Source organism: Lygodium microphyllum, chromosome 28 (assembly GCF_053477565.2).
Source record: "Lygodium microphyllum isolate KBCC chromosome 28, Lygodium_microphyllum_v1.1.10, whole genome shotgun sequence".
In the NCBI taxonomy this organism is placed as follows: domain Eukaryota; kingdom Viridiplantae; phylum Streptophyta; class Polypodiopsida; order Schizaeales; family Lygodiaceae; genus Lygodium; species Lygodium microphyllum.
This window is the reverse complement of record NC_141162.1, coordinates 124,284,650-124,298,582: the sequence shown is the minus strand read 5'-3', so window position 1 is coordinate 124,298,582 and position 13,933 is coordinate 124,284,650. Positions and strand designations below refer to the sequence as shown.

Sequence of the window (13,933 nt, the reverse complement as noted above, 5' to 3'; positions counted from 1 at the left end):
CGGCCGTTTATTGTCTTGGAACTCGAGAGATTTTGTATTTTCGAGATTTTCGTACGAACTTCGCATTTGTTTGCTCCCGCGTTTTCTTTCTATACACTATTCTCTTTTACCATTCCTTTTGCTGCACTTGCTTTCTATCACTGTGAAATTCTTGCTCGGTTCATTTGCTAGAATGTCTAGCAATACTACTTCAAATAACACAAGCACAAGCACACGTAAATACAAGCTATCTATTCAGCTAGATCCGACTTACACATCTTGGAGAAGTATACATCATCGAGTATTGATAGATGAGATTGAAGCCAACAGGTTGCGAACACAAGGAATGAAGCATATAGATTTGTGGGTGGATGGAAATATCTATCCCAGGGATCCTTCTATAGGTAAACCACCTCCTTCTTTGAATGTCCATGACTATATAAGATATGCTGGAGAAGGTTACAATGGAATGCTTGGCTACTGTATGAGGTTATACTCTGCATCTTACACATATATAGCTCAAGTGCACAAAATGAAAAAAGCACTAGAAACTACACAAACAAAAATTTTAGAGTTGACAAGTCAGATTGATATTTTGAAAAATGTTAACAATTCATTGCAGAATAAGCTAATACGCTTGAGAGAAACTCCAGTAGGATTTAGAGAGAGGAAGAGACCATTAAAAAATATAACCAGCTTGTGTGAGAGAGCAAAGAAAAGGAGACTAAATCTTACAAAGAAATATGTCTCTAACATATTAGGCATAAATATCCGAGAGAATGAGGAAAGAATCAAACTTTTGAAGGAAACCATGAATAAGAAAGACATTTTGAGGATTCTTAAGTCACCAGAAAATGTGGATTTGAGAGGTCCAACTCTGAGAGAGTTAGTGAAGGATTTAAAAGGCACAGTGAAAGCAAATGAAATCGTAGAGACATGCGATACTGTGGGTATAAGTCGAAAAGGTTACCGTGCTATCTCTGGATTATGGTTTAAAAATCTTAAACGCAATAGGGTAACTATATTTGGATTGCCCCGAGCCCTTGCAGTTTCCACTGCAAGAATTTCCATGAATCGCAAGATTCCACATGTTTTTGGAGATTACTTTCACATCGAAAGGTCTATGTCCTATGAAAAACAAAAAAAACAGGCAATTTTTTATTACAATGAGTTTAACAATATATGGGTTGATCTAAAAAAGGTGCAAATTGCAATGGTTCACATGTATAAAATCACAGTAGAAGAAAGTTATGGTGTTCTAAAGTTTGCCTTGAAGTTGGATGAAGCACAGATTCAAAAGGGACAGAAGATGGAAAGAATTAGCATTTGCCTCATGAACATGGCATTGGACCATGGCAATGGCGAGGGCAAAGCTCCATTGCATAAGATCCAATCCGAGATGGAGATTTGGTGGATTGGTGCAGCCCAGGTACCAATTGAAAATCATCAAACGTTGAAATGGTTGTTCAACCATACAGGTATTCCAAATATCATTAAGTCTCAAAGTGAAGGCGAAATGTTGGTAGTTGATGGGGTTGGTAAATTTAATGTGGAATGGCATATGAGTGCTGATTTGAAAACTATCAAATGTATGCTTGGAATATGTAATGGTACAAATGCAAAATATCCTTGCATTTATTGCATGGAAAGTATTGGATCCAAAGATTGGAGTAGTTTGCGACCAGTAAGAAGAGCCCCAAATAGAGACTCTATAGATTTGAGTAAATTTAAAAACATAGAAGACATCTGGGATCCCATTCTTTCCATCTCTCTTAAGAATGTTCATATTTGTACTTTGCATGCAGAGATTAGAATAATCGATAAGCTTCTCAGGTTGCATCTTGACTACGCATATTCCATTAAGCCATTATCTTTATCAGATGAGTGTATTGATAAATGCGAGGCATTGCTATCGAAAATGGTATTTCATGGGGGCCAAGTTCACTTGAGAAAGGATCCAATACTTTCAGAAAAAATAAGAAATATCTTGGCCGATGTCTCTATGGGAGGCTCAAAAGCTAGACGATTCTTAGGAAATCATTCAGGAAAGCAGGTGAATGCGGCTTGGGAGTGTTGGAGAGAGCTATGTGAGATCACAACAAATGTTGCAAGCACGCCGAGGCTTGCGTTTCTTAGAATGGAGGTCTGGATACACCTTGATGTTTTTCTGAAACTCCTCAGGCAACATAAGACAACATATACATATGCGGAAGAGTTCAAAAGATCAATCACAAAGCTTGTTCAGGCGATAAAAGAGGCATGGGGAGAAAAAGATATCACTTTTTATCTAGTAAAGTAATAATTATTTAATATGGGCTTATTTTGATAGGTTTTTCAATTGGTATAAAATTTGTGTTACTTTGTATTGCAGCATATTCTTCATATTCATGGACCTTTCTTTGTGGAGGAGCATGGCCCCTTAGCAACTTATAGCAACCAAGGCATGGAAAAATCCCACTATCAAGCACGCACAAGTTATTTTCGAAGCACAAGGCATGGGGGAGGAGTTACAAAAAGCAATGCTTTGGAGGAGCTATTCAACTGGTTTTTTCGACGACAACTTCAAAGAATGCAAATAAAAGACGGCAATGACACATGAGCAATCGCACTTTTATATATAAGAAAGAATATATACAAAGCTAGTTTTCCAAAACTCTCACATTCTTTTCCTCCTCAGGAATCTTTCCTCTATAACGTAGAAATTTTTTTCTCTTGTAGCCAGCTATAGATTTTACATCAGTTCTGTCTGCAGCTAAGGCGTAGGATGAAAACGCCAAAAAGTATCCTGCTCTAGAAGCAGAGTAACCTGGACCGTAGCCAAAAATCCTAATTACTGCAGTCTTTTCCAAAAACATTATTTTGTGGGCATTATATTGTAATCCTGAGAAACCTAGAAGCCTTGTAAGAGCTTTAATACAAAGTATCGGCCATGCTGCGTCCTCTGAGAAACTACTATGAAGTACAAAAAAGGATTCAGGGTCAATCCTAGCCAAGTAGTGGTCGAGTGCAATGTCTTTGGTGGTGTTACTAGCAGCTCTCGATCCTTTGCCACGCCCCAAGAAGTTATCTGTATCGGCAATCTCCAACTGCAAATAAAACCCATACTGAATGAGCATGAAATGTAAACCTACCAATGTGTAAAAGCAAATTCAAAATTATCTTACCACTTGATTTTCATCGTACTCCAATTTAAACGGATTCCATAAATTAATTGATGATGCTGTCTCATTGGTGTTAGTCAATTCTTTAACATATTCAGACTCCTCTCTTCCAAAATTGGAAATGCCGAGCTCGCTTTGAATGCGATCGAAGTCCTCATCAGTAATACTCAACTCTTTCTCAGCTTCTTTGGCCTTTTCAAAACAAAGAGAGAATGCCTCACCAGCATCAATAAACTTATCATCTAGAGTTTCTTTATCAAGTTTCAGAATCTCTTCCTTTGATTCATTTTCTGTGTCAATTATCCCATTTGCAGCATCAGAAGCCTCTGCAATAATTGCAAGACAATAATCTTCCCTGAGATTAAAAAGTTTTTGAATATCTGATACTAAAATGTACTCCTTGTCCTTGAAAGGTATACATGGCAGGGAAGGAACAATATGGTGAGAACTCTCATCAGGTTGAGGGTTTCTATCTCCTTGGCTCTCCTCAATGATAGTCTCAGCTTTGAAGTGAGCAACATCCAAATTCTCAGCAATGGAAGCCTCAAAATCTGTATCTACAACCTCCTCTGTTTCCCTTTCATCTACTAGATCATCCAACATGCAAAAGCTGGCAGTCTTTGCTCCTTCCAACTGTTGCTCCTCAGCTTTCACAGGGTATTTGACAAGGCTGAAAATAATAAAAGCAGCAGATTTTCTCATCATCTTGCAGTTTTTGGAATGAGTGCAGCAAAATATGTCTGTTGAATGAAACCTCTCTAGAGAGTGGGCCCTGCACTTTCTAGTAAATACTGCCTTTTCATTTCCTGTTGACCCAATGGGAACATGGACATATTCAATTGTGTCAACTTCAACAGAAGGACCTGCAAGAGTTTCAAACTCCAAAAAGTCCTCCATTATATATTTTTCACAAGATTTCAGAACTTTGTCAAGTTCCCAATCAGGATTAAAAATATTTTTCACAACTCCATAGAATGAGAGATCCATTCCATTCTGAAGCATAAAATCAAGTAGCCTCTCTGATGGAGTGATATCAATGAGCTCTGATACTCCTTGACCTCTCACTACTGACGTTCGCTTCCCTGGAGATGTACTTGGCTTTCTCACACTGGTGGCAGAGGATGGAGAGGAAAAAGAATACACAGGCTGATCAGATGTTGATGCACTTGAGCCTTTTGAAAGCCTTCTTCTTTTACCAGTTCCTGAAGAAACCTTGGATTCTATGGGTTCAGACATGTTTCCAACTTCTGACGATACGGCGCGATAAGAGAGAAACGATTCAGACGGAAAGGCCCCCTCGAGCCGTATCGGTGATCCCAGTAAGAAGCGCTAGAGCCACAAAAAAGGTGGTCACACGAGTTTGAGGAACGCTGAAAGAAGACTAGATCTAGAGAACCTCCAAAACGAAGCGAAGAGAGGAGAGCGAAGAAAACCAACAGTCGCTCTCGCGCCGTATCAGCAATACAAACAGAGGTCGGAAATCGAAAAAAGCCGTACAGATAAGAAACACACCCTTATGTAGGCGCGGATTATGCCACTTGGCAGTATCCGTTAGTCTCATACACGTGGCAGTAGCCGTTGGGCAACACGTGGCCGATAACCACGTGGCGAACAAGTGGACCGGTCATTACTTGACACGTAGCATACGGACCATAAATGCAGATACGTGGCACAATCAGTATCGGACACGTGTCTGACACGTGTCATGATTTACCTGGGTATATAAGTGGTCATTTTTCCGACGTGTACACTTTTCATTTCTCGAGCTCTTCCTGCATTGCTTGCCGATACAGTGCGATACAAGTCCTTTTTTTGCTAGCTAAAAGAGATGTGCCGATACGGAGCGAGGGCGTCCAAACGGTGTGCTCGTTTCCTCCGTATCGCGCCGTATCGGCATCTGATCTCCAATACGGAGCGAGGACGTCCAAACGGTGTGCTCGTTTCCTCCCTATCGCGCCGTTGTCAAAGAGATCGTGCAAGGGCTGCAGAACACGGGGTTCAAGGTACAGCAAGAAATAAAGACTATCAAGAAGATCTCGATAACACAATATTTGATGCCAAGTTCATTATATTGTTTATCCAATCTTTTACAAAAGAAGAGTCAAAAATAAATGACAAAGCATGTCAATCTGTCCTCTGTTTTTCAATAAGTGTATGAACTAGTTTTCAGGATTCCATACAAAGTAGGAGTCTAGTAGGCATCAAAAGAAGTATGCTCAGTCAAGCACAAATGAGGAACAATCTGATTGTATCTCCAAAGCCAAAGCAGGGTATTAAATTGTCTTCATAAAAAGGTGGAGTATTCATTCTTGAGAGAATATAGGCAGGCACTTCACTTAAGCCACAGACATGTTGCTACTCTGCTGGTCTTTCAAGCTTTGTGCTGTGGCCATGCAGCCATCCACTCCCTGCTCCCACTGCTCCTAATTCTGGCTGTCTATGACTCAACTGCATGTCTATCCAAACGATGCATATCACATGTACATATGCATCTATGTATGAATCTGCCCTGTAATCAGATGCTATGTGTTAAGACCCTCAAAACTCCACCAATTGTAGTTCTGTCCACTGTAACTTCACACATAGGAGTTGAAGAACAGTGAGAATGGGAATTGTAACTACTCATTAGGACATCATCTTAGCTTGCTGGGAAAGAGCCTTTATCATATGCCTGTTGTTCAGCACCACAGTATCAGCCTGTATTTGTAACCAGGACTACTAGCTTTGTTTCAAGTACAGCTTTGGCATGTTAACACTTGGCTAGCATATCACATTTCCAGTCCCTATGCAGAGCCACCCTCCGTGAACAAATCCAGCAACTCCAAAGACTCAGGGACTGAGAGCTGCAAACGGAATTTTGGCCCATCATAGTGATACAACACTGGCCTGAAAAAGTCTTACTCCAAGGGTTTGCAAATTTTCCTGACTCGAATCCACACCTGTGCTGGAAATCTCGATTCTCCTTTGCATTTTTTATCCTCCCAAGCAGTAGGATCAATATTTGAACCTCCAAAGCTAGACTGAATCGCGATATCTCTGTGGTAAGCCAAAAAAACTGCCTTTTCAAATCCTATTGCATGGTATCATTGTTGCAAACAAAGATATAGCCACCGAGTGTTTCATTGCGAGGCAGCGTTTCAGAGGATGGCAGGGATTTGAATCTCTTCTCAGTGCTGTTTGCAGAAATAGGAGAAACGCTAGAATGGGGAACAACATTAAGCAACCCTGGTTTCTGCTCAGCTCCATTGAGTTTCAAGTCCATGCTCAGAAGCTTGAACACGAGCTCGTCGTTGGCCGCATCAGACTTCAGCTTGTTCTGTCGTCCTCGAGCGATCTTGGGTTGCATGTCAGAAAGGCTCCTCCTCACTTCGCTGCCCGTAACCTCTCTGTCAATTTTAGTGCGCGTTTGGTCATCGAATGCCAGCTTACTAGCCACCAGGTTCCACATTCGATCTTCCACCGAGTGCGGCCATGTCTGGTCATCATCGAGGGGCTTCCAGTGACCCTCATCCTCAGCCCCAAATTGAAAACAAGCAATAACTGTTGGCCATGCGTAACTCCCCACCCGAATTCTCCAGGCAGTCCTGTCCAGAAATGTCGTAGCAGTCCTATTCGTTTGCAGAGCTCGACGATGCCTAACTTGGAGAATAAGCTATGATTTTGCAGCAACTAAAAACATCCCATTGTGAACCGTTCATCATCATGAAAGAATTCCAATTCTTCATATGAGTTCGAAGGCGCCCACTTTAAACAAAACGATACTGATCAACTCTTGATGAGAAAGCAGAACGGAAAGTAGCTGACATCCAAAACACATTCACCATCTATGAAGCAATTATATCACTCCACCCTTGAATCTCAGTATAGTAGTTGGCCGAAGGAGAGGTGAAAGCAGGCGAACTGAATTGGGAGTAGTGGTGAAACCAATGGTTGACAAAACTTGTGCAGCATTTCATTTCCTTGCCACGCTGCTGCTCGGCTCCCCTTCATCTCTCCTCTTTTCCTGATCAGCTCAGCAAGCCACATGGCTAGGGATATCAAGCTTTGTTCAGGACATTGTAACAGTGGATGCGCTTGTAGCGGTTACTGCTGTGGGTTAATTTTGATGGAGTCAAGGAGATGGCGGATTTTCCCCAATATGAAACTGCATTGCTAACGCAACAATAAAATTATCCTGCCATTCCAAAAGTCTCTTCTTTCCTGTTCAACGGACAAAGCTCCTCCCTTCACGATTTCAGCTCTTCCCCTTCTCCAATCCAGGCACAGCCCGCCATTTTTGCCATTCGAATTCTCTTTTCCCCCAATTAGTCTCCTTTTTCCCTTCCTTTTCTCCTCTATCTTTAGTTTTTCTATTTCTTATTCACATGTCAGAATTAGGCAAGCGACCTTCCTTTTTACCCCCCCGCTATGACACAGCATCATCATCCACTTAATCTCGTAATAAGGGCATTAATTTTGGTTCATGTTCTGCATAAAGCCTCTGTTCATCTCCTTGCTTCTGACGTAGTGATTTTCCACAACATCTGATGTCTGACATCTCTTTGCAATCAGCATTTCAGTCCTATTGACGGAATTCATCCTCCTCGCAACCTGATCAACCTCTATGACAGCCTCTGACAGTTTAGATATTATCAATCTCTCATGAGGATTTCAGTAAGAAAGGAGCAATGATGACACATCATGCATCCAAACAAAATCATGCGCGTGCACTAAGGGAATATATACATTGGATGCGGATTATTAAAATGCATCACACAAACAATAAATCACACGCAGAAATTAACACAAATGCACAACAAAAATGGAGGTGTTCACGGCTCAGATGCGCAGCATCACGACATCCACCCCCTCTAAACCTGCGCATCCTCCGGATGTGCCAACTATCCAGGATCATTCAAGTCCACAAACAGGTCAAGTCCATCTTCTGATTCTAGTAAACCTGTTTCTCCATTAGCTTCATCATCCCAATAAAATTTCTGCCCCTTTCGAAACAGCTGATAGAGAACATCTGCAATATGAGCAAAATGAGGAATCCAAATCATGTAAAATACACAAGCTCCCACAAATCTCCGCACTTCTGAAGTAGTCGAGCAATACTCTGCAATCCTGTTTATGGCATCCACCTTTGCAGGAGAAGGCTTTCTGCCATAGTATCCAACCATATGCCCAACTATGATGACTTCATTAACAGCAAAGACAGATTTCAGCCCTGAAAACTTATGTCCAATATTTACAGGATCCCTCAACATAGGCTGCTTCATAGCTTTTTCAATCTGCTCATCACTATCAGAAGGAAGCAGGCCTACAACCGGCTTAACCTTCTTATCAACTGTTTTATATTTTGTGTCAACCTTGGCATCATTCAAGCACTCTTTTGTTTGCTGCAATTTCTGTAAATTTTCAGCATCTTTCAACTCTGTTGGCTGAAAATTTTCAACCTTTAGCTCTATGGACTGCATGGGTGCAGCCTGAAACTCTGTATGCAGAATTTTTTCTGCATTCAACTCTGTTGGCTGAATGATTTCAGCCTTTAGCTCTATGGACTGCATGGGTGCAGCCTGAAACTCTGTATGCAGAAATTTTTCTGCATTCAACTCTGTTGGCTGAATGGATTCAGCCCTCTGCAATTCTATTAGCTGATCAAGATCAGCCATAAATTCAGTTTGCTGAGTTTTCTCAGCCTCTAACTCTGTTTGCAGCATAAAACCAGAAATTTCCTGAAACATATCCAAGGTTTGCACAGGTATGATCTTTGAACCCTTGCATGCATCAGTTTTCAGCATTGCTCTCATCTCAAACAATGTATCTGCATAAGACATCCCTTCATACAATCCAGTCACATGCTCTTCTGCTTGCAAAATACCTGCATTCTTCAACTCTTTCTCCTTACGACCAATGTACTGCCTGGCAGCTCTAGGCAAATCTGAAATTTTCTGATAACTTACCGAACTATCTGAAGTAAACCCAACAAAGTTATTGGAGAAAGACTTACTGCCAGGAGGCGAGATCTCCTCTTTTCTCCGCTCCGTACCACTGGCGTCTCGCAAGTCAGCGGTACCTAATGAAAATCCAACTCCTTCGCAGGTAGTGGTGCCTCACGCAAGGAGTCTCTGTTTCTTGGATGATTTACCCCAACAGTCATAAACTGAACAGCTCGCATACCATCTTTACTGCGTGTCCGCGCATAAGCTGATCCGTCATCCATCACTTTTGTTTCCATTCTTGCTTCTGTAATGAAAGGCTGTCCAAGAATAATCGGATAAGAGCATGAATCCTGAACAAAGCAATGATAATCCTCTTCAACATTACCAATAGAAATTCTGATACTCGGACAAGCAGCATACATATCACCAGAAGTATTATTGGCGGCTCTCATGCGCCAGCCATGCTCTGCATCCATAGGCCACTTGCCACTCTCATAAACACCTCGAGCAATAAGATTAATCTCAGAACCATGATCAACTAAAGCAATCAAGGGAATTTGTTTCTCTCCAATCCTTACCACTGTCTCAGTGGTTGCTCTAGCCCAATGACTTCGTGAAAAATGGCTACGAGGAATGAGAATAGGGGTCTCATCATCTTCATACTGCATAGGCTGCACTATTTTCTCCGATTGCGGATTAACAGAAGCATTCTCAACCATCACTGCATCATCATGCTCTTTCCCAAGAGCTCCATGCCACAATCCCTGTAAAGCAGATCCTTCCATCGCATGTCGTTTCCTCCGCAAAAGATCCTGCATCTGATCCTGTATTTCTCTTCTAGCAATCCCAAGAGCCTCTCCAACAGTAAAAGTGACTTCACTATTCAAAATTCTTTCATGAAAAATCTTACTCATATCCGTTTGCATATCAAGGTCTGACAAGAGCTTGAATCCTGGCTCTTTTCTTGGTTGCCTCTTTTCTTTCTGCTTGTCTCCCATTGGTTGATCGGAACCTGTTTGAGTTGGAGAATTTGACATAGGTGGAGCTGTAACAGGTGGTGAAACAAAGTCACCCCCTCTAGTCTTTTTGGAGGTGCTAGGACCCTCCTCATCTCTTCTTCTCTTTTCCTCAACCATGGCATCTAAACCCTGCGTTTTAGCAATATAAGCAAAAATAGAATACCTGTCAACAGGAGAATCCCATCCTGTCTCTCCTCGGATGCTAGAGCCCACACAAGTCATAGTAGAAGTTTGAACTTTCCCTCTTCTCGCTATCTCCAAGGCAGAAGACCATAAAGCAGAGTCTCCATCGGATTTCTGCTCAAGCTGGACTCCAAAAGCTGAAGCATCTCCTCTAACACTCACATAAGCTGATCGCGCAGCCATATCATCAACAAGCTTCTTCATCCCTCCCTTACCAAAGTTCGTGTCAAGAGGAGCGCCAGTCTCTGTCAGCCATATCTTTCCATCTTGTCCCCAGAACACTACATTCTTCTTACGTGCTTCCTGAAAAGCATCACAATCTCTGCAGTGTTGGTGCTCTGTACTATCACACCAAATACATCGATGCCCTTTTCTTTGACCAGCTGGAAAAGCAGTCACTAGAGCAGGTGCTACAGCAGGTACTGACATAAGTTGCTCCTTTAACTTACCAACTTCAGCTTTGACTGCTTCAATCGTCAAATCCGCCAAGCCTTTAATAACATCATCTACAGATAAGGGCACTGGAGCAGCAGGAACTGGTGGATTCACAACAGGAGGAGTAGGCTTAGGCAAAGAAGCAGTAGGGGTAGAAGAAGAAGTCTCCAAGGATTTTTCAGGAACTAATCCTGTATTTCGATGCAATCTGACTCTCCTGCGCTGCTTCTTGACAAGAGCATTCACAGCATCAATGACATGTCTCCACTCAGTCTTTAAACCTGAATCAGTAGCTTGATCTTCCAAAAGATCATCCAACTTTTCCTACAAATCAGCATCTGCAGCTTGCAAAAATAATTCCACTTTCTGCATCTCCAAAGCTTGCTGTTCAGTCCCATCCAACTGATCATATCGGCTTTCAAACTCTCGCAGAAGAGCGGTAACAGAAAGTCCCTTATTAGGCATAGAAACCCATGCTAAAAAATTCCTACGATTCATAAGACCTGTATCCTCCAGAAAATATTCATCTTTTAATGCCTTTTTAAATTCAGCCCAACCTGCATGTGCCTCTTGAATTTCTGCAATTCGACCTTCAAGAGCTCGAACCACAATCCGCAAGAAGTAGCGGCTCCAAACATCTTGAGAAACACCAAAAAACTTCATCTTTTCTTCATACAAATGCAGGTAAGTTGACACTTGCTGGCCATTAAACTGCTTCATCTCCTGTTGGACAGCTTTCAAGGCATCCATAGCATCACTGTCTCGTTTTGCATGAACTTGCTGCTGCATATACATGGTAAATGACTGAAACAGGTTCTTCATGACATTATCATCTGACATCTCTTCTTGCGAGTCTCCCATCTTGCTGATGACGCAGCACTTTCACGTCGGGTTCACCAAAAATGTCAAAGAGATCGTGCAAGGGCTGCAGAACACGGGGTTCAAGGTACAGCAAGAAATAAAGACTATCAAGAAGATCTCGATAACACAATATTTGATGCCAAGTTCATTATATTGTTTATCCAATCTTTTACAAAAGAAGAGTCAAAAATAAATGACAAAGCATGTCAATCTGTCCTCTGTTTTTCAATAAGTGTATGAACTAGTTTTCAGGATTCCATACAAAGTAGGAGTCTAGTAGGCATCAAAAGAAGTATGCTCAGTCAAGCACAAATGAGGAACAATCTGATTGTATCTCCAAAGCCAAAGCAGGGTATTAAATTGTCTTCATAAAAAGGTGGAGTATTCATTCTTGAGAGAATATAGGCAGGCACTTCACTTAAGCCACAGACATGTTGCTACTCTGCTGGTCTTTCAAGCTTTGTGCTGTGGCCATGCAGCCATCCACTCCCTGCTCCCACTGCTCCTAATTCTGGCTGTCTATGACTCAACTGCATGTCTATCCAAACGATGCATATCACATGTACATATGCATCTATGTATGAATCTGCCCTGTAATCAGATGCTATGTGTTAAGACCCTCAAAACTCCACCAATTGTAGTTCTGTCCACTGTAACTTCACACATAGGAGTTGAAGAACAGTGAGAATGGGAATTGTAACTACTCATTAGGACATCATCTTAGCTTGCTGGGAAAGAGCCTTTATCATATGCCTGTTGTTCAGCACCACAGTATCAGCCTGTATTTGTAACCAGGACTACTAGCTTTGTTTCAAGTACAGCTTTGGCATGTTAACACTTGGCTAGCATATCACATTTCCAGTCCCTATGCAGAGCCACCCTCCGTGAACAAATCCAGCAACTCCAAAGACTCAGGGACTGAGAGCTGCAAACGGAATTTTGGCCCATCATAGTGATACAACACTGGCCTGAAAAAGTCTTACTCCAAGGGTTTGCAAATTTTCCTGACTCGAATCCACACCTGTGCTGGAAATCTCGATTCTCCTTTGCATTTTTTATCCTCCCAAGCAGTAGGATCAATATTTGAACCTCCAAAGCTAGACTGAATCGCGATATCTCTGTGGTAAGCCAAAAAAACTGCCTTTTCAAATCCTATTGCATGGTATCATTGTTGCAAACAAAGATATAGCCACCGAGTGTTTCATTGCGAGGCAGCGTTTCAGAGGATGGCAGGGATTTGAATCTCTTCTCAGTGCTGTTTGCAGAAATAGGAGAAACGCTAGAATGGGGAACAACATTAAGCAACCCTGGTTTCTGCTCAGCTCCATTGAGTTTCAAGTCCATGCTCAGAAGCTTGAACACGAGCTCGTCGTTGGCCGCATCAGACTTCAGCTTGTTCTGTCGTCCTCGAGCGATCTTGGGTTGCATGTCAGAAAGGCTCCTCCTCACTTCGCTGCCCGTAACCTCTCTGTCAATTTTAGTGCGCGTTTGGTCATCGAATGCCAGCTTACTAGCCACCAGGTTCCACATTCGATCTTCCACCGAGTGCGGCCATGTCTGGTCATCATCGAGGGGCTTCCAGTGACCCTCATCCTCAGCCCCAAATTGAAAACAAGCAATAACTGTTGGCCATGCGTAACTCCCCACCCGAATTCTCCAGGCAGTCCTGTCCAGAAATGTCGTAGCAGTCCTATTCGTTTGCAGAGCTCGACGATGCCTAACTTGGAGAATAAGCTATGATTTTGCAGCAACTAAAAACATCCCATTGTGAACCGTTCATCATCATGAAAGAATTCCAATTCTTCATATGAGTTCGAAGGCGCCCACTTTAAACAAAACGATACTGATCAACTCTTGATGAGAAAGCAGAACGGAAAGTAGCTGACATCCAAAACACATTCACCATCTATGAAGCAATTATATCACTCCACCCTTGAATCTCAGTATAGTAGTTGGCCGAAGGAGAGGTGAAAGCAGGCGAACTGAATTGGGAGTAGTGGTGAAACCAATGGTTGACAAAACTTGTGCAGCATTTCATTTCCTTGCCACGCTGCTGCTCGGCTCCCCTTCATCTCTCCTCTTTTCCTGATCAGCTCAGCAAGCCACATGGCTAGGGATATCAAGCTTTGTTCAGGACATTGTAACAGTGGATGCGCTTGTAGCGGTTACTGCTGTGGGTTAATTTTGATGGAGTCAAGGAGATGGCGGATTTTCCCCAATATGAAACTGCATTGCTAACGCAACAATAAAATTATCCTGCCATTCCAAAAGTCTCTTCTTTCCTGTTCAACGGACAAAGCTCCTCCCTTCACGATTTCAGCTCTTCCCCTTCTCCAATCCAGGCACAGCCCGCCATTTTTGCCATTCGAAT

The 13,933-nt window shown here is 42.2% G+C and overlaps 2 pseudogenes; both read right to left on the bottom strand.

Moving 5' to 3' along the window:
- Positions 1–5,825: 5,825 nt before the first annotated feature.
- Positions 5,826–7,166, bottom strand: LOC148011955 (uncharacterized; annotated as a pseudogene).
- Positions 7,167–12,332: 5,166 nt separating this feature from the next.
- LOC148011954 (uncharacterized) lies at positions 12,333–13,670 on the bottom strand (annotated as a pseudogene).
- Between the last annotated feature and the right edge of the window lie 263 nt (positions 13,671–13,933).